This window comes from Sabethes cyaneus, chromosome 3 (genome assembly GCF_943734655.1).
Source record: "Sabethes cyaneus chromosome 3, idSabCyanKW18_F2, whole genome shotgun sequence".
NCBI classification, from domain to species: domain Eukaryota; kingdom Metazoa; phylum Arthropoda; class Insecta; order Diptera; family Culicidae; genus Sabethes; species Sabethes cyaneus.
In genome coordinates this window covers 233,370,624-233,392,638 of record NC_071355.1, presented here as the reverse complement: position 1 = coordinate 233,392,638, position 22,015 = coordinate 233,370,624, and the positions used below count along the sequence as shown (strand labels likewise).

Below are 22,015 nucleotides of genomic sequence, written 5' to 3'. Positions count from 1 at the left end.
AAAAACTTAAAGTAGCTTACACATCGCTTATTTAAACACCATTTGAGCGCTTACTTTATGCCGCTTTGATCGCCTTAAACCAACCCGTAAACAGCCATTGCTCTTGCAATTCCGCTACCGTTGTTACTTGGGCAGTCATTGCTCTTGCAATTCAGCTACCGTTGTTAAGGCCCAGACACAATGCATACGGATTTTACTACGTTGCGTCAATTTGACAGTTTTTCCATGAGTTTTCTGTCAAATTTACGCAACGTAGTATTTAAAATCACAGAGAACAGACTACCAGGTAATCGACAAAAAGTGTGTAAAAGGTTTTTATGTAATCTACGAGTAATCCTTCAATAGAGCACCCCTCGAACAGTAAGTGGCAAACTAAATCTTGATGTCGCTGCCATCGCTGCTAACGTAACTCCAGCACAAAGAAATTTTGATAAAGGTACATGGATATTTTTTGATGCGTTTGGCAAACTATTTCTGGAGGGCGCCACCAACAGATTTTACACACAAAAAATCGATTACTTCCTTCGAGCCTGTTAATCTGTTCTCTGTGGTAAAATCCGTATGCATTGTGTTTAGCTTATAGCACAGAGAACAGACTACCAGGTAATTGACAAAAAGTGTGTAAAAGGTTTTTATGTAATCTACGAGTAATCCTTCAATAGAGCACCCCTCGAGCAGTAAGTGGCAAACTAAATCTTGATGTCGCTGCCATCGCTGCTATGTAACTCAAGCACAAAGAAATGTTAATAAAGGTACATGGATATTTTTTGATGCGTTTGGCAAACTATTTCTGGAGGGCGCTACCGGCAGATTTTACACACAAAAAATCGATTACTTCCTTCGAGCCTGTTAATCTGTTCTCTGTGCCTATAGTATCCAGCTGCAAAGAAAGCAGCTCAAGAAAAAATCCTGGTATTTACCGAAGAAATTTTGACAACTGCAAGGCAAGCAATTATCTGTCATTTTTTCTTGTGGTAATAATTGCGCCGGTTATTATTCCGTACGGAAAAGTGACGTTTCAATTCACTAGCATGTAAAACTGCGCCATCTGAAAGTAAAACAATATTTCTTGTCAGGTGCATACTGGTAAAGAAATCGCAAATGAAAATCTTTTCTTTAGCATTTCTTGGCCTATCTTTTTGCCCATTTCTTTTCAGGTCGATAGGCGAATAAACGCAAAACTAATGAAGCCCATGCGACTCCTACATTTGGCTGTCTGAACTAGGAAAATGATGATCAGTTACAAATTTTCGCTGGACGGATATACAAATCAAAACATTTTTCAATTAAATCTCAGTAAAATGAATATTGCGAACATTGAATTTTCTGCAGCGGGTTAGAAATCTTATTAACCAGCTAGCGCACTGGTGGTTGCAAATGAAATGTGTACTTAGGACAAGTAAATTGAGATCCGGATTTAGTTTAGGTGTGTGTGGTTATGTTTATAGGTTCCAGACCGAAAAATTTAGATCCAGATATATTCATGAAAGTGTTCTATATATTGTTTAAGGTAATTTCAATGATTTTAAGCAAAATTATAACAATATTTCATACAAGGCATGTTGAATCAATGTCCTTATTGTTTAGTATTTATTATGTAATAAAATTATAAATGGTTTTAAATAAAATGCAGGCAAATAAAAATTATAGTAAGTATATATGTTATTTTCTAACCCAACCATAACATTTGATTGATTTCAAAGCGCGCAGTTTTAAAAAAAAATTCAAATTCGCTTCTTATGATTTTAGTTTTCTATGTGTTTTGACAGCTCGAAATAAAAATATCATCATTTTTACCGCGGCGCCAACTACTTGTCGAATGAAGCTTTTGTTCACCTATACTAGGCTTTTGGGCCTTTACTTTGGGATCACATCACAGACATTTCGTTTCGTTACGTTGCCGTTGATGTTTGCTGACGGTCAGTATGATCTACAGACGGTAGATAATCTACAGACGCGCAAAGAGCGTGGCATAAAACACCAATCGAACCGTTAAATCGAGACACCAAATGAGCAAAGTAAACAAACTTGTGTTTCGTATATGCAGGGAAGACTAAGTTTTGTAATCTACCTGAAATGTTAAAACTTTAACTATTGATTTTCTAACAACATATGGATTAGTTACCCTCGATATATCATATAATGCTTTAAAAAATTCAATTGGCTTGTTCAATTTGCAAAATATGCGTCGTAATTCGCAAAGTTCCATGGAACATACCTCGCGATTCACGCAACTTACTGCTGATTATAGGAAGATTGATCCAATTCTGACTGGTTGCCAAAACTGTTTAAATAAAATAAACAAAAAAAAGTGTTGCCGAATTGTTAATTTTTCTCTTTGCGCGTCTGTAGATTATCTACCGTCTGTAGTATGATCCACCCAGAGCTGCCACAAATACAGATATTTGTGCATACATAAATTTGGGACCCATCAATTATTTCAGTTGCTGTGATTTCTGGCTCTACTAATGTTCCTGAATTTTAAAGTAGTCCATAAACTATTTATGTTATTTAAAAGATTAGATCGAGAAATTTAAATACTCCGGAGAAAACGGTAGGATCCCAAATTTATGCATGCACAAATATCTGTATTTATGGCAGCTCTGGATCCACCTTTAAAGAGAATTCTCACGTCTGATGGGGTTTGACTTGGGTTTGACATTTGCCTAACTACTAAAAATAACCTATTGGCAACCCTGCTGTCAAATCAGAAAATATCGAGCGAGAGAAAAAGGAGAAAAAGAACCACTCTCTCTCTTGAAAAACATATCGAATTTTATGCTGTACGGTCAGAGAGGAAAGCGCAAAACATTGCATCCGCACCCGCAGCAGCAGCAGCCAGCAGTAGGAGCAGCAGACAGCAGGCACCAGGCACAAGTCAGTCGAATCGAACGCAGATCGACGTTTTTGAGTTGTGTAAATATTTTCAAGATGGACGGTTGCATTGCGTTTTCGCTCCGCTGTGTGTGAGTTCGGTTTTTATAGAGTTTTAGAATTATTATTCTGTGGGAATATTGGAATATTCCAGTCCGCCTTTCTTACTTTGTGTGTTGATATTACGAAGTGAAAAAACAGTTCGATTGCTGCGCGGATATTCGGTTACTTTTTCTCCGTATTATACTGGGACAGTGTACGAGATGAAAGAGAGTTTCGATTAAATACTTTTCTGAGTTGACAAATGAATCGAAAGCAGTGAAAGAATTGGTGTTGATTGTACATACTAAACTGTGTAATTGTGCAAGTGTTTTGTGTTTTAGATTAGAATTTTTGTCAAAGCTTACTATGCTTGACGACGGATGCTGGTAGTGAAGTCATGCGCTAAAATCCTGACCGAAACAGATGTTTCTATTATAAACAATCCGTGTGAATCTGACAAGGAAGCTGCGAGGAGAATCGATCCATTACGAATGCAAAAAAAAAACCTTGATTAGCAACCTGTGCAGAGTGAAAAATTTGCGTGAAACGCTGGGTGTAAAATTTTGACTCCCTTGTTCAACGTGTGGAAAGTGTGGCAAAAGACAAAATCGTTCGGGAAAAGCGGCGGAAAATCAGAGTCATCGGTGTGTGTTTGTGCTCGTGTTTGTATTCGATCAGGAGAGAAAATTTTCACTCGGCGATGGGCGGTGATGTTTGTTAAAAATAGCTGCGAAAGAAGAAAAGGAAATTCTTGTCATCTGTAGTGCTTAATTTCTCCATGATCCACACACGTCGGGCAGCGTGCTTCGGCTGACTCGCTTCCAAAACGCAGCAAAATTTTACGAAGGTGATAAAGAGCTAAGTGTCAGATTCGGTGGGTGAAGGTGCTAGAGAGACCAACTACTATACACCGTGGGAAGGAAAATACCTGGGCTGGGTGGAGTATTCCTGAAGTGTGCACGGACCAAGAGAACCAGGCGCTGCTTCTTTTGCGGCTGGATCGAGTTTTACTGCCATCGGAAAAAAGGTATCGTAAGCTGGTTTATTGTAGCACAAATGATGTCATTTCCTCTAACTGCAAGCGATATTACTTTCTATTCAATTGTACAAGCATAAAAATTCACTACTTTTTATTTATCATAATTGTTTTGATACTTCATAAGTCTTTGAAGATGGTTTATTTAATTTTTTTGTTTATACATTTGTTCCAGTACCATCGCTGTAGTTTGGCCTTGATAAATAAATTTGATTAACTAATATAAACCAAATGTTTATATTTGTTCTCCAAAGTTGTGCAATTTTCAGATACTTGTTGGAAGAAACATTAAATGAAAATTGATAACAAGTTTGATGAATACATAATATAATACATATTGAATATAATGGATTATTCGTAGCCCGCGAAAAAGTGCTTTTCACGTTACGTTAGCAGAGTACATGCCTGCCTTCACATCTGTTGCACATTCTTTTCCTTCGCTATTCCGCATCTTTTCTTCAATATTCAGTTACAGTTTTTTTTGCTGTCTATTTTGAAAACGCTTCTCGACTCGACTTCTTGATGCGATGAAGATGTCAATTCCAATATAACATAATATTTTACGACAAACGTGAATGGCTGCAAAGCAGAATAAACGAAAAAGGGAGACATCCTATACAATGCACAGAACGAAAGCGGAACATTTCGATTTTTTTCTTACATAAACGAAGGAAGAGCTGGAGCTTTCAAACTAAAATGTATTGTTGATAAGCAAAAGTTTTCAATTGTTTACAACCGATGCTTTAAGTTGAAATATATAAAACACGATACGAGCCGGTGGTACCGTCTTGTACCTAACATTCATGTCCTAAATGATAAGCTTCAAAATTTGGAGAGCAGCTTATCAATTTAAGCACATTTTATTGATATTTTACTAAATGATAAAAACAGGGCAGTTTTCTGGAAGACAGACGAACGAAGCGCATCATGCGAAGCGGAACCGATGACGGTGGAAGGCAGGTTCAGGTATTATTTCTATCACACATACAGGCGCAGATAGGAGGGACGCACCGGAGCCTATCAGGTCGGCCGAGTTCTGTTTTAAGCCAGCCGCTTTGACTTTGGTACGGAATCCGACTACTCCTATATATGTATACTGCCCTGCCGCACAGTTTTCAAACCCATCTATGCTGAATAACCGGGTTCAGCAGCATAATGGAGGCACGGTAACGTAGGCAGGGAATTTATTCTGACGAGTTATGAATTGTTATGTTTTGTTGATGTTATGTATTGACCAAGTTTTTTGTTAAAAACCGCAACTAGTTGCTTAAACATAATTTTTATTTCACCTTTTCCCTTGATACGACACCGTCCAGTTTGGCTGTCAACGTTAACGCTAACGTGGGATCCAAGGCGGAAAATGGTATCGCCTTTTTGTGTATTTCTAGCGTTGTCACAGCACTGCTGGCAGGCAAGCTGCTGTGTCGAACTGCCGAAGCATGTCTTTCGGTCGTCAGCTGGATCCCAACGCTGGCGCTGGAAGCAGCGGGAACTCGCCGACGCCGCCGCCAGTCAGGAAGGGTCAGTTTTATTGCTGAGCCGAATGTGCGGTAAAAGTCGGAACAACGGCAACGTTTCAGTGTTCCACTTAACCGGTGCTTTCATGTGACCCAAATAGACGAATTGTGCATCCAATTGCATTGGGGTCATTGGTTTGCTTCGAAAGACCGACCGGTGCCGGGCGAAACCTCACATTTAAAACAGACAGTCCTAACCCGTAGCTGCACACGGTTTTGAATAGAGACAAGTTTGCTGGCGATCCAGAAGAAGGCGGGCTCTAATTGCTAATCTGCCCATCATGGTCCATCCACTCACGTGAACGACATGCCTGCCTGCCTGCCAGCCTGCCAGTCTAATCGGAATCATGCACGGAGCATTCCGTGCAAAGAAAGAATCCGACGTAGAAATTTTACTACGCGCTTGCTGGGAGCAGTCGACTAAATGATATCATCTGCGAAGTTGTGCCACTGAACGAACAACCCCTGAAGACCCCTATTATTACTCTGCCTCGGTCGATTTTGTAGAAGGCACATGATTATGATGTGATCGTGTCATTGACCGTATTATTTCTGAAGCAAATTACCGACTGTTAGTCTTGGAATTGTCGAAAATGTCAATAAAATCAAATAAATCCTTATGCCTGATCATCACTCGCGTAAGCACTAAACAAGTAGGTACAAAATTTTTGCTGAAAACTGTTACCCAATCGCCGCAAAATCAATGCATTTCTCTGTAGCAGATAGTGGTAACCGGTCGGTGATGAAAAAAGTGTTCCGGCAGCGAAAACGTTATAGTCGAATTACGGTGACCCAGCGCAAATGGTAGCCAAGCCAGAAATTATGACCAGGGATCTTTTTTCTGTGTATTTGGAGGTAAAAAACAGAAAATTGAAGTTCAAATTTTCGATTCAGACTTGCACCGTCATCTGTGAAGCATAGCCTCTAAAGATAGCAATCGCTTAGAAAACTCCAGTATTGGCAAAAATGTATTTTTGTGATTGTAAATAAGATTCTTATGGAATTCCAGATGTAACATTTACTGAACCGGATAAACAACCTTTGAATTTTGGTCTATTTGTACAATTGATACGAGTTTTTGATATTTTTTTCCATATGTATTTTTTGAATAGTGCTGAACACAGTACTTGTATCAATCTCTATAAAACTTAATTTAATTTTGACTTTCGCAAACAGTGAATTTTGTTCCAATAAACGCCAAACTCAACGCTTCTCTTAATAATGTTCAAAACTCTAATGAAATTGTCGCTGGATATTCATGTCTGGCTCGATCACTTTGACTTAGGTTTAATTCATTTGACTGTACCGATTCAGGCAAGTAAAATTTAAAAAAGCTTTATAAGGGACATTTTTAGAACTAGTTTTAAACTACAATTTTGCCCAATAAAGCTAGGCTGCATGTTTTGCATTTATAATGCTATAAGGCTGCTACCCCGTCGGTAACCAAATGAGCATTCTCTTCACCTCATAGCTGTTTCGTAGCACCGTAAATACAAAAGATATAACAAAACTTTTTTCAGCGATATTATAGATAATAACTCGTTCTACAAATGTTCTTCAAATTTGGCCTGGCTGAGATGGTACTGTCAAATGAATCAATATTGAATCAAAGTGATCGAGGCATTCCAGTGGGTATTATTCAAAATTGTCGCTCTAAAAATTTCATATTTAATAAATTTATGCACGAAAACGTTGTTTGAAAAATTCGAAGTTACTTTCCTGAAAGCAGCAGAGGATTTCTCCGATTTTCTCGGTCTACGCTTATCTCAAAAACTTAAAACTCTTGCATTTTTAAAGTTGGTAAAGGGGATTTTGCAAAATTATCGTACAGGTATGGACTAAAGAGTCTCAAAATTTTATGAAATTTGGGTACGGGCAAAGTTTACGAAAAGCAACGAGTTATCCGGTGGATGCCAGTAGATGACCGTATATGTGTGTTGAAAATTAAAAGGGACATAAACGACTAAAAATTTTGAAAAAATCATTATTTTTTTATTTCAGATTTTGATTCTGCAGTCTTTTCCGCTTATTTTGATACTAAATTGTAATGATCCGACCACGGGAAGTGGCCGAAAAACAATCATACACATCAGCATTCCAGTGCGACGTGGAACAACTTCGGCGGAATAAAACGCCGTTCCTGGAAAACCACGATTTTCAAACTTTATGTACCTTTTTCTCAGAAACTACACAACGTATTGGAGCAAACTTTTTTTTTGTTTTGTTGGTAGTAGCTTGGCAAAGACTTTTATAACTTTTGAGGTTTGTAAACGAAACACAGCCAGAAAAAACGAAAAAGAAGACAAAATTTTATTTTTCAGGCATCTATTTTTCTTCTTTTTCTCAAGCTGTGTTTTGTTTACGAAACTCAACAGCTATAAAAGTCTTTGCCAAGCTACTACCAACAAAACAAAAAAAAAGTTTGCTCCAATACGTTGTGTAGTTTCTGAGAAAAAGGTACATAAAGTTTGAAAATCGTGGTTTTCCAGGAACGGCGTTTTATTCCGCCGAAGTTGTTCCACGTCGCACTGGAATGCTTATGTGTATGATTGTTTTTCGGCCACTTCCCGTGGTCGGATCATTACAATTTAGTATCAAAATAAGCGGAAAAGACTGCAGAATCAAAATCTAAAATAAAAAAATAATGATTTTTTCAAAATTTTTAGTCCAACAAAACAAAAAAAAATTGTTCCAATACGTTGTGCAGTTTCTGAGAAAAAGGTACATAAAGTTTGAAAATCGTGGTTTTCCAGGAACGGCGTTTTATTCCGCCGAAGTTGTTCCACGTCGCACTGGAATGCTTATGTGTATGATTGTTTTTCGGCCACTTCCCGTGGTCGGATCATTACAATTTAGTATCAAAATAAGCGGAAAAGACTGCAGAATCAAAATCTGAAATAAAAAAATAATGATTTTTTCAAAATTTTTAGTCCAACAAAACAAAAAAAAATTGTTCCAATACGTTGTGCAGTTTCTGAGAAAAAGGTACATAAAGTTTGAAAATCGTGGTTTTCCAGGAGCGGCGTTTTATTCCGCCAAAATTGTTCCACGCCGCACTGGAATGCTTATGTGTATGATTGTTTTTCAGCCACTTCCCGTGATCGGATCATTACAAATTTAGTATCAAAATAAGCGAAAAAGACTGCAGAATCAAAACCTGAAATAAAAAAATAATGATTTTTTCAAAATTTTTAGTCGTTCATGTCCCCTTAAGGGTAAATTCTTTAACTACAGCCAAATCAACGTATACGCCCAAAAACATGGATTCTACGACAGGCTCGAGAGAAACTATTGAGAGTGCCCAAATGATGACGTGAAAATCATCATCGGAGATGGAAATGCGCAGATCGGAAGAGAGGAAATCTTCCGCCCTGTCATAGTCTACATCTTCGACCGGTGATAACGGTCTGAGGAAATAAATTTCGTTGCGACCAGAGGAATGTCCATCTGTTGCATCTACCTTCCACGTCTGAATGTTTGTAAACACCTGTAGGCATCCAAATGGGGACAAAAACGATCATGTCTTGATTGACGGTCAACATATTTTCGGATGTCATCGATGTAGAGTCTTTTCAGAGACCAAATTTCGACTCAGACCACTACCTCGTCTTGTGTAAGATTGGCGCAAGGTTGTCGAACACGACGAAGGCTCGCACTGAGAGAACACTGCGTTTCAACATCCAGCAGTTGACGACAGGTGGCATGACAGTAGAATATGCCAAAAAGCGAATCGCAGAACAGCAGGAAGAAAGGAAAAAAGATATAAATGGGCTATGGAGGAACCACAATGCTGCCATTGAAACAATTGCGCAAGAGATGGTACACGTGAAGCGTAGAAGACAGGTAACAGGGAGCAGGAACCAAGCTGTGGAGCCAACAACGCAGGAGGAGATTAAGAAGGCAATCAGTGAGCTAAAACACGGTAAGGCTGCCGGGAAGGATGGTTCAGCCAGAATAAAGTTCTAAAAATGAGGAGCGAGCGGCTGTACGAAATAATCCATCGGATAATTTTAAGGATTTTGAAGGAAGAACCCCTACGATAAAACTGAACCTTGTTGTGGTATAGGGCTTTTTAACTAATCAGTAGATGAACAGCGGTCACGTTTACTTCTGAATGTAGGTATATGTCAAAATACTTTTGTGATTTCAAGTGGGACTCGGGGTAAAAATTTACCAAATGTGATGGTTGCGTTGTTCAGAAAGTGCTTTTATTCCGTTTAAGAATAAGACCAGTATGGGGATCTCTGATAATTAATAGATGAATGTTTCTGGGATTCATCCCTTTTTATCACAGCTATCACGGAAAATGTCGGATTGATTGGATCGGCCGGGGGTTTAGGGCTTAGGGTTTAGGGTTTAGGGCCGGGGATTGTAAGCGGGATACCAGATCCGGTTGGATGCCGGAGGAACACTCTACAATGATTACAGGTAATAATAGAAGTGCTTAGGTAGCAGATGGGAAAATTAGGTCAATTCATGTCGTGTGTTTGAGTCTCGGCTGGGCGGTGCTGCTAGATAGAGTCAGTAGGATTTTTGCTCTGACCCCGTGGCTGTCCTGTGCTCTGATTGCCGGCCGCGGGGTCTGTCGATGGGGAGGGGTTGAGTCTTAGAGAGACGTTTAAGCCCACAGCTTTACTGCACTAGCTCCTGGGTTTCGAGGGTTGGAAGACAGGTGCGTCTCTATATTTTAAAGCTTCTGTCGACTACCGCGAACGTCCAGGTTGTGGTGCGCTCAATTTACTTTGTATCTTGGGACAGTGCATGCATGCTGGGGGGATGAAAGATTGAATTTGCCCTGATAAATTAATAATCACTAATGCTCCGAAATTTGTCTTTCCTATTAGTTCATTTGTGGTTGTTTGTGTTGGAAAATTGAAAGTGAGCGCGCGGTTGAGGTCCGGTGTTAGGCGGGGTTGACGAATCCTCCGCTTCTTCACTATACTATATTTTACAACTCAAGTAGTACAAAAAGTCCAAAGCACATTTACAAATTCGATATACCATTTTTCTTCTCACCATCATCATTATATTTAAAATATAACATTCCAGCCTTTGGCAGTGAGATCTTAGAGTCAGTTCGTGGAGTTCGCGCAGGGACAGAACGCCTACGCCCGCAGGTGACGGCTTTGCTTGGGGCTCTACCTGTGTTTTAGTGGGCGACATTGCCTGTCTCGTCAGGTAGAACTGATGTTTGAGGTCTCCCTGACACTGTTGACATCACATAAGGGCCCAGCGCAGAGTTTTATACGCTATTAAGCGACCAGTTGGATAACCAGAAAAAAAGAAGAAAAAAAGGATTTTGAAGGAACAACGTATTCTATTCTGAAGACTGAGATCGCAAGCGGAGTCCGTATGCGAATACTAAGCTGGTTTTCGTAAGAGTTCCGTTCACTCCACGGATCTGATGTTTACCCTTCGTAAGTTACTAGGCAATTTCCGGGAGTACAACTTGTAGGTTCTTCATCTGTTTGTGGACTTTAAGGCGGCGTACGATTCAGAAAGCGTGTAGGGAGCTATATCTCTGCATATTAGCGTTGGTAAGAGGAAATGCTTATCAACTTAGGGACTATATTGGCTCGTTTCATTATCCCTGATTTCCCTGATCGCGGATAAGTTCAAGTTGTTACGTGGTTTTTGAGCCGTAAATCTCGCATGTGCATAGTATTTTTCGACATAAATTAAATTATGGTTGTATATAAGCACCATTGGTATTGTATTAAATTTGTTAAAAACGTATTTTTTATATCTTAATTTTCGTAGTTACTGACTTTACAAGAAAATTTTCGAATATCCAGGTTAGTCTCATATGACTGATGCTTACATACTTACATTATCCATCTAGCTCCGCCCTTCTACTAACAACAATTCCTTTCCCGAAATACTTGTGAAGATGCAGAGGATTCCCTGGTCTTTAGTAGCAACAAGTATTGGACTAACATTCCTTTCCATCCCACCAGGGCCCGCATTCGGACGTGGCCGGCGTCGGTATTGATCGGCATGCAGGGACCTGATAAGGTTGCACAATGAAAAATAGCGTGCTGTCCCAAGTATGCTTTTTCCAGCCATCATTTTGCAATTTTCATCGGTCCTGGTCAATAACGGAGTAGCAGCACACGGGCGGTATCCTATGCTTATGCTGCTTATGCTTTAAGGCGGCGTACGCTTCAGTCAAATTGAAATGAGCTGTGTTAGATAATGTTAGAACATGATTTTCCCACGAAACTAGTTATGCTTTCGTTACGTTTGAAGTATTTTTCATGAGGTAGGTCATAGTTTCGGAATTTTTTGCCATCGTAAAAATTGTGTGCAACTATCCAAATATTATTTGCCCGAAGAATTAGTTTGTATTTTCTGAGAAAGTTTTTTGTTTTACAATGCTTGATTCAAGTTTTATACTTCTTAAATACGCAATATTCGATAAAATTAAAAAATTTCCCATGAAACTTTCTGAGATAGTAGCCTGAATAGGACACCTCGAAGGTTTCAAATATTGTTTTCGTTCCATTTCCCATACCCAAAAAGCCTTGTGTCTATACCGTCTTAAGACATTACCCTTCTTTATCGACAGACTTTGCAGCCGTCTATTAGAGATAAAATAAAGCGGATAGCATTTAAATATTCGCCATCATTACAAACCATTTCGTCGAATACCATTTCGCGAAAAACCTTACGTGGCCGTCTCGCGCTGAATTATCTAATGTTACTATTGATAGTTTTTGGTGGTCTTGTTATTGACTAATGTTTTATGAAAGAGTCTAAAATCTAAAGAGTCTAATCGAGTTCGATTGGTTTTTGAGTTACGCAAAAAATTCTGTTTTATTTGTATGAGAGTCTTTATCCCCCTACCACAGGGGTGAGGGGTCTTAAACCATCATAAAAAATTCCTGCCTCCAAAACCCCCCACATGCCAAATTTGGTTCCATTTGCCGGCCGCGGGGTCTTTTTGGTTCCATTTGCTTGATTAGTTCTCTAGTTATGAGGATATTTGTATTTCATTTGTATAGGAGCCACCCCCACTATTGAAAGGGGAGGGGATATAATTCCCCTCCTAAAAAGGGGAGGGGTCTCAATTCACCATATAAAAAAATCTTATCCAAAAACACCCACATGTCAAATTTTGTTTCATTTGCTTGATTAGTTCTCGAGTTATGCAAAAAATTGTGTTTCATTTGTATGAGAGCCCCACCCTCTTGGTGGGGGAGGGGTCTCTAACCATCATAAGAACCTTTCCTGGCCCCAAAACTCCTATATGCAAATTTTCACGCCGATCGGTTCAGTAGTTTTCGTTTCTATAAGGAACATACGGGCAGACAGACAGAATTCCATTTTTATAGGTATAAATTGTAATGTGTTGTACAGAATTGCTCATAACGTCCAATCAAAAAACAATTCAATATTTTTACTTATCCTTTCAGAAAAAACCTAGTAGTTTATAAACTGGATTGGCTGTCTCTGAGCAACGTTCGACTGATTGACACCTTGAAAAAGCATATTTTTAAGCATAACTTTTGAACTTCTCGATTGTTTTCAATAAAATCCTCCCAATAATTTTGCGGTAGATAGACCATTCATTTGATCCTAAGATTGTTGGAATCTGTTGAGCGTCTCCGAAGAAAATCGTGTCACATAATTTTCACAGTTGTGCTAAACGAATGAACGATAAAAGTAATTAATGAAACAAAGGTGTGTAGTTCAGGGGAAACAAAATGTGACGAGGAATGAGCGAATTAGGTTAGGGTAGCAACGCTTATTAAGTTTGTATAACGTTTCTCTTTATCCCAGCTGAGGGATCCGCGGATAGAAACAAGTTGGACCTAATCCAGCCGGATTTAAGTCCGCTGTGGTTCAAAGATTTACCAACATCTGCGATCCACAGGGCCTGGGGGAAAAGTTGGGGTGGATTTCGATATTAATTGGCTTCCATAATAGCTTGGTTCGGTATATAACGAAATATAAAAAACATTCGAATGCCTAACTTCATTAGAAGAGAGAAAATTATCAAAATTATAAATCTGATATTTTTCTATCGTTGTGTCATCAGAACGTATTACAAACTTGACAGATTTCCATTATTATTTCCAATTCAATTTACTTGTAATCTTCTTTCAGTCGCATAAAAATAGAACAATAAAAACCAATCAATAAATGACGAACTGTTTACACGGAACGCATCGGATTTCAAACAACATGGATGAATAATTTTTCATCCAACAGTAATAATAATAATTGCAATGCTTCCACCAATCGTTAGTCATTGCAATGCGTTACCATTGGGGCCATATTGAATCAGTTCCAGTGGCATGCAATTGGAAATAATTGCTTTTTTTGGTGATTAATCCCATCTGACAGCAGTTCAGTTCCATAGAGATCACTGAACAATTGAATGGATTGAAACACGATTACCGTGAATCGTTTACGGTACCTTATGACTGTTGTAGCAGCGATGTCGTCTTTAACCAATGAACTCACCGAACAGGTTAGCTTCTTGAAGGGCTTCCAATTTGAGAGAACCCTTTGGATTTAAAGCATCCGAGACAGGGAAGAACGCAAACAACATTTACGTCTGCCTGCTGCCAATTGTTACGCATTCGTGGCTCTGAAAGTGGTTGATGTACTCCGCAAAGGGTCGCTCGGTTTCTGATTGCATAACATCGCCCATTCAGCACACGCATTCGTCGACTCGTTACACCCCGGCTAGGGATAGGCAGCCTGCTAAAAGTATATAAATAAATAAATTTATAAATGAAAAATATGAATGATGGCTACTCTGCTGCGGTGAATTTCATATGCAGATGCAATTCAGGTATGCAAATTTGGATTGCACCCCGCCGCCCGAGCGAGCGGCGAGCTACACATTCTTGCCGGAATCCAGCGCGTATCTTTCGAGTCTCGAGATCGTTCTCCGGTAGGATTGTGCTCCGTGTGGCATTGCTTTGTTATTGTCTGCCTGCCTGTATGGGAGAAAAATCAACACGCCAGGTTGCGTAAATCGATCAAAATAGTACAGTACAGTTGGTTGGCCTATTTGCATAGGCCGGGCATGCTCACAAGTGATTATGAAACTGCTCTAAATGCTACGACCGCAGGGACCGAAACGAAGGGAAGATTACAGCTTCTGTGCATCGGTTGCGGCTGCGAAAAGACTCAACCGGCACCGGACTGATGACAGTAGACAGGACAATGGATAATTGGTGGCTATCATCAATCCGCCCTTTTCCAACCCGTCCGGCTGTCATCTTCATAAATTGTTACCCTCGAGTAGCATTATGCTAATCGATGTTGCATTCACTTGACTGAATTGGTGGTGTTGTGTGCAGTGTGATCGGCATTAAATGCACTCACGTAACTTCCGATGTTAATGTACCTCCTGTGCAAGGGGACAGATTCGCAGCCAACGGTTCTTCGTCGTCGTCCAAGTTGTCTTCGCGAGCTAAGGTATCAAAGGTACTGTCTAGCATACATTTTTTTTGCTTGCCTTTTTTACCTATTTGTTCAGGTTGCACAATTTCTGCATGCGAAAGTGGCGACAATTTCTGTGCCGTTGGATGGTTGCGTGTTGAAGACACCCTTTACCCCAGACAAACTCCATTCGGTAAGACAGGAAACGCTGGCGGAATTGCGTTGACGTGTTTAGAAAGATCATTGCTCTCCACTCCGATGCAACTTGGCTGATATATACAGAGCGGAGCGGCGGCGCGCGCAGTGGCCTAAACGGGTTCCGTGGTCGCAGCCGCAAGCGCAGGGAAAGCAGCCCACCTTTCGACGCGCCATAGACTGCGAAGGGTCGTCGAAGCGAAGTGAAAGAGCAAATCGGTGCGGAAAAAATGTCACCATCATAATAAATGCTTTTGTCACGCGGAAATAGATTGCTCGCGGAGAGAAATGGCTGCGAAGGAGGTGATTTAATTACCGTGTATCACGCTCGTATGGAGAGAAGAATTTCCTTTTAGCTTGCCTGTGAGCATCTGAGCTCGAGTTTATGAAAAGACGAAACTTGGTGTTTATTGCTGAACAATCCATACATGAGCTACTTTAATCAAATTGACAAGGGCACACGTCATTATCTCGATCTCTTCTCATTGATTGTCATATCGGTCAGTTCCATTGCGAGTGAATGATATTAATTACCCTTCTATTGATGTGGTCACGTTCAACAAGATTAGTTCCAAGCAACAACATTGACCGAATCAACCGAACCAACCAACGGATAACCGATCCGGCTTCGAATCAAATTTCAACTTAATTTCGAACTTCAGCGAAAAAATAACAATAAATCATAATAACAACAAAGAGCTTCGCGCTGTATCCGTACGTGTTGTGTGCCCATCGCGGTGGGTGCCTGGATTGGTTGGCACATCGTATGCATACACACATCATAAACAAAAACATGCTTCGCTTGCGGTGGTGATTAATAAATTAGACCTCCCCCTACTACTCGGTGTGGTGACCAGACCAGCTGCCACGAACAAGACCCAACAACCAGCATCCATCCGCGTCGTGGCGGTTCAGCTCCAGAAACCGAAGCGGAAGATTGTTGTCTTAATTATGACATTATATTATTTGGCGGTCGCTGCTTAGCGTTCGACGGACGACCGCGGCGACGACGAACGGCTGAATTTGCGGTTTCCGAGGTTTCACGCCACCCAGCGTAGAGTTGTCCGTATGTTAGCGCTTACGTGTTTATTCTAACACCCGCAGTTCGGGAGCCGTCATAACCGATAGAGCTGGGCGCTAAGGTCCGGTGCGTCTGCATACGAAAACTACTGCAACAGTTGACCGTGTTCGGCTCTAAACTTTATTAACGTTCCAGTTTCAATCGCTAGTTTATTATTCCCCTTTTCACCATTCGAACTTAGGAGCAGGTTTTGCCTATCACACTCTACCAGTATATCAACTTGTTTTATGATTTGTATATCCCTCCAAGTTGCTTCCAGAAAGTTGCGGGCGAACCGGTTGGTAGCTGGCCGCTGCACGCTTTCCACATCTCTCTCGGTGGAGAAAATTTTTCCAGGCACATGTAAGTGTCCCTCCTCCTTTTCCTCCAGCTTGCAAAAAGACGCTATCGATTTTGGCATTCTGACAGAGTGTCGGTGCGGCGCGGCGCGGTGGTTTACATTTGCTGGAGAGACTTTACGAGTTATTTGGATTGTGCAATAGGAACGAAACGATTCGTTTTGGTTGGGTTACTCCTAGGTCAGATGCTTTGCATCAATTTTTCGATCATATCGGTAAAAATAAATGGTCGAGGTTACTCAATCGGCTTAGAAAGGTGTTCAATATGCTAGGGAAGTGTGCTCGTGGTCGATAATAGTATTGTAGAAAACTTCCCTGTTTATATAACACGCCTCTTTTAACTTCCCAGTTCAGATTAGTATAAATTCTCAATGATTTGATGACTCAATTTTGCTTAAAGTTTTGCAACTTACGTAACCACAAAGTATCACAAATTCGAAACCACAAATTAACCACTAAATATCGTTAGTAAAAGGTTACATGAAAATTGTTCTGTCAGACTACCTTGTCATATGCTGTGGAGAATAATTATTCATGTCTACTGCCAAAACGTGCGAGGACTTCTAACTAAACTGAATGATTGATGTCTATCGGGATTTGCAACTTCCAAAAAAAACCAAGAAAATGATTGGCAATGACGAAAGAAAATATGTTTAAACAAAAAAAAGAAACTGGAGGGGTTTTTTCGAGACATGAATTTTTATGAGTCTCGAAACTGACGAAATATTCATTCCCTGGAGACATTGAACCCAAAACTCCGAGTGCTCGTAGGTCCTCCTCTAGCAGTGTCCACATTTCATGCCCGTAGAGGACAGATTGTTTGACCGCAAGTGTTTGCGGAGTCCGTAGTAGGCCCGACTTCCGCTAAGAATACGCCTTTTCATTCCACAGCTGGTATTGTCCTCTATTGCCAGTGAGCCAAGGCATACGAATTCGTCGACTACCTCAAACTCATCCCCGTCGATTACCACGGTCCCGCCCGCCAGTATATACTTCGTTTTAGACGTATTATCTTCAACCCAATCTTCTCTGCTTCGCGTTATAGTCTGATGTGCTGGTCTTCCACCGCTTCAAATATTCTGCCGACAGCAACCACGTCGTCAGCAAAGCAGGTAAATTGACTGGATTTATTGAAAATTGAGCCCGGCATTTCGATCGCCGCTCGTTTTATAACTCCTTCCAGTGCAATGACCATCTTCGCTTGTCAAAGTCCCCTGCGAGATTCGAAGGGATTCGACAATCCACCCGAGATTCTCACACAGCACTGGATCCCATCCATCGTAGCCATGATAAGTAGTAAGCTTACCCGGAAAGCCGTTTTCGTCCAAAATTTTCCATAGTTCTTGACGGTTTACACTATCATATGCGGCTTTGAAATCGATGAACAGGTAATGCGTGTGGACTCAGAATTCGCAGCACTTCTTGAGGATCTGCCGCAGGGTAAAGATTTGGTCCGTTCTAAACCGACCCTCCATGAAGCCAGCCCAACTGAAACTAGACTGAAAACTCCATAATTTGTCCCTCGAAACGGCACTTGAAGAAACATTATGCTACGAAGAGGTCGTGATTGTTCGTCTACGAGAAAGAGTGCTGTTGAGGAATCAGGACCGTGACCATGACAATCGACCTTCACCATTAGGATATTAACTGCCGAGCAGTACTAGCGCGCAGTACAAATTCTTCAAACAATATACATCAGTGAAGCTTTTCGCCGTTTTCATGGACAGACCAAGCAGGGATGGTTCGATCACTTTGACTCAATTTTGATTCATTTGACACTACCGTCTCAGCCGAGCAAAATTTGAAAAATTGATGTATGGGACATTTGTAGATAATAACTAGATCTACAATTTTGCTAAATAAAGTGTTGCTGTAACTTTTGTAGTTACGGCGCTACTATGCTAGTACCTCTTCAGTAACTAAATGAACGTTCATTTAGTTACTAATGAGGTACTAGCATTGTAGCACCGTAACTATAAAAGATACAGCAACACTTTATTCTGCAAAATTGTAGATCTAGTTATTATCTACAAATGTCCCATACATCAATTTGTCAAATTTTGCTCGGTTAGGACGCTACTGTCAAATGAATCAAGATTGAGTCAAAGTGATCGAACCATCCCTGAGACCAAGACTGCGAAATGCTATGGCATTTAGCAACCATGCTGTTGGTTATATGTGAGCTGTGAGTCAAGAAAGACTTCCAGGTCCTTGATACTCTCTTTTAATTAGTTCATCGCCGAGATGGTAGTCGAAAAGGATCGGTTGCTTCTTTTTGAAGAACGATGCAACTGAACATCTGCTAGTATTCAGCAGCATTCTATTTTCGTTTCACCGTTTTGAAAAGTTCTTCTACTTTTTGGACCTCGTTATAGATCTTGAGATTATCAGCAAAGAAAAGCCTAGGTCCTCGTAGTGGAAAATTTACATCGTTGAAATACAGTACAAACATGAGTGGGCCAAGTTGGCTACCTTGTAGAATATCGGACATAACAATAAACTCGTTGGATATTGATTATCCGATTTTAACTGTTAAGTGTTAATCACCAAAGTAAAACTTTAACCAAAACCGTAGGATGCCATCAAGTTCCATCCTGTCGAGTTTGACAGTCGCAATTTCGTGGATCAACTTATCAAAAGCAGCAAAAAGATCGGTAAAGATTACTTCCGTTTGGAAGTCACGAGATAATTTGCCGTAAAAGATTTAGGTTATAGCTGTCCAGTAGGTTGTGATTCCATTTTGGAAAGCAGATTGTAATGCATCTGCATAAAAGAATCCATCAGCAGAGGTCTGCCAATTCAAGCTGAGAAAATTAAATTCGCCGAGGACCACCAGATCATCAACTGGTAGTGTTCGCCTTGTGCCTTGATTCGTCGATGAACAGCAATTCCAGCGCCGTGGCATCTGGAACTGTTCTTTATACATCGTTTGGTCCGCGGTGGCTCTGGCCGTATCAAGAGTTCCTCTCCACTGTACACGGTCCTGAGCTATTAGCCGCCAATTCGTTGCGCGTCTCGACACACGCAAGTCGGCTTCAACCTCGTCGAGCCATCTAGCGCGTTGGGCCTCTCTATTTCTGGTGCCGGTGAGGTTCTTGAAGAGAACGGACTTCTCTGCACACTCGTCCGGCATTCTTGCGACGTGGCCGGCCCACTGTAGTCTCTCAACTTTCACCAGGTGAACGCTGGAAATCTCTCCTAGTAGTGCCTGCAACTCGTGGTTCATACACTTACGCCACTCTCCGCTATCCATTTGTACTCCGCCAAAAATGGTCCACACCAACTTTTGTTCGTATTTGAACACGTGCACGTAAGTGCACGTATGTCTTCCGTAAGTAAAGTTACTGTCTCAAGTCCGTAGAGGACTACCGGTCTGATTAGCGTTTTGTACATCGTCAGCTTTGTGCAGCGGCGTATGCTCCTTGATCGAAGCGTGTTGCGGAAGGAAAAGTAGGCTCGTTTTACAGCTTGAACGCGCCATTGAATCTCCTTATTCGTATTATTGTCGGCGGTGACCAGAGATCCCGAATATACGACCTCTTCAACCACTTCCAGTTCTTCGCTGTCAATAGTCACTGTCCGTGGGAGGCAAACGTTGCTTTCACTGGAGCCTCTTCCTATCATATATTTGGTTTTCGTCGCATTGATTTGTTACCCTATCCTCCTATCCTCCGTTTTTAGTCTGGCGTAGATTGCCTCCGCCGTCTCTAGGTTTCTAGTAATGATGTCGATGTCGTCTGCGAAGGCTAAGAGTTGGTTCGCATTCAACTGTATCGTATGCTGCTTTGAAATCTACGAAAATATGTACTCTCGACATTTCTGGAGGATTTGTCGGAGAGTAAAAATTTGATCCGTAGTAGCACGGGCCCTCATAAAGCCCGCCTATCAGGGATAGACGACGCAGCAAAATCTGGGGAGCACCTTGTAAGCGGCGTTGACCTGCGAAATTCCATCAATCTAGCCGATCGCCCTTTTTGTAGATGAGACAGACTACACTCAAGTCGCTTTTTACGCGAAGGATACGTCCTGTGTAAATCAAAACGTAAAATCGTAAAAAAACCGCGTAAATTTCAAAATTCGCGTAAAAAAACAAAATTTCGCGTAAAAAAAACTTTGTGGATTTCAACACTACGCAAAAAATAGACGTTTTGAGCACATCCGCGCGAATTCCGAAAATCGCGTAAATTCCGAAATTCGCGTAAAAAAACCGCGTAAATTCCGAAATTCGCGTAAAAATAATCGCGTAAAAAAATCGCGTAAAAGCGACTTCAGTGGCCACCTTCCATTCACTCCTCCGGTAGTTTCTCCTCCTCCCAAATGCTGGAAATAATCCACTGAAGTGCCGTTGATAGCGGTTCTTGGTCATTTTTGTAGATTTTTGCCGGGAGTTAGTCCTTTCCGACGGCTCTATCGTATTAGATCCCGAATATTTGGTAAGACAATGTACACTCATAGAGCCAAGTCTCTGTAAAAACGATGACGTCGAACGATTTATTTGACAGACAAGAAAGTACTCGGTAATGGTCGTGTTCAAGCCACCGACATTCTGATAATTCAGTTCAAGGTCGGCAGAACGGAATCTGCTGCAAGATGGAATCAGAGACGTAGATGGATCTTTTTCTTTTGGAACAGGTCTTAGAACCCTAGGACTCGCATCTGCGGTCAGGTCTATAAGCATTCATGCACCAGTGCGTCGTCTTCCGAAGTGAGTGAGAGAACATCATTCATGGAAATCGTCTGAATAGCTCCAATGGCTGCTTTTGTTCCACGATTTCTCGCAATGCCGTTGTGAGTTGTCCATACGTCAATGTTTTGAAGTATTGACAGTATGTACAATACTCTGCCAGTATGTAGGTCGAGCTGTTTGGAGATTGTTTTCTACTTTAGCTGTAAGTGTTTCAATTGTAGAGTCTAATTTAGCTATATCAGCCTACATTGATAACATTGCATTTGGCAATTAGAGGTAATCAGAACCTTTCTGTAAGGTAATGCTTCTGAAGTGCTCATTGGAATCACATATCAGGACAGGAATTCCACATCCAGAATATATTTCGCTTATGCTTAGAAATCACAGACTGCCATTGGTGTATCATGAAGTTGTTTTTCTCCTGCCCCTGGAGTAAATCCGAAGCTTATAATGAAGAACACTTTGGTCATTTAATCAGGGAACTTCTTCACCCCTCATTGGATGATTTCGTGACTCGCAAGCTGCTACAGTCCAACTAACAATTCCGAAGTACCTCAGAGAATCATCTTGGGACCACAACTTACCTCAATCATTTTTTACGGTATTTACTTGTTTATACCTCGTGCCTGCAAACTGATTATCTTAAGATCTTTCCGTCGTCAATTCAACAGAAGATTGCCGAGAGTTGCAGCGGCCAGTGAAGCTGTTTGAGAACTGGCGTTGCTGGATTCAACTGATAATCAGTGTACTGAAATGTTGTGTCATTGCCTTTACACGCAATAAATAGAGTCAAAGTTGTTAATGATTTTGGAGTTTGGCTAGATCTAGATTTGCTTCTTCCATCAC

General features: G+C 40.9%; 1 protein-coding gene across 3 annotated transcripts in view; it reads left to right on the top strand.

Moving 5' to 3' along the window:
* Positions 1–2,972: 2,972 nt before the first annotated feature.
* LOC128741161 (GTPase-activating protein CdGAPr) overlaps positions 2,973–22,015 on the top strand; it is a 126,096-nt gene continuing 107,053 nt past the window's right edge. For all 3 annotated transcript variants that reach the window (XM_053836770.1, XM_053836769.1, XM_053836768.1), the window contains exon 1: positions 2,973–3,943. The gene's annotated coding sequence lies outside the window, so the exon portion shown is untranslated. The remainder of the gene's footprint in view (positions 3,944–22,015) is intronic.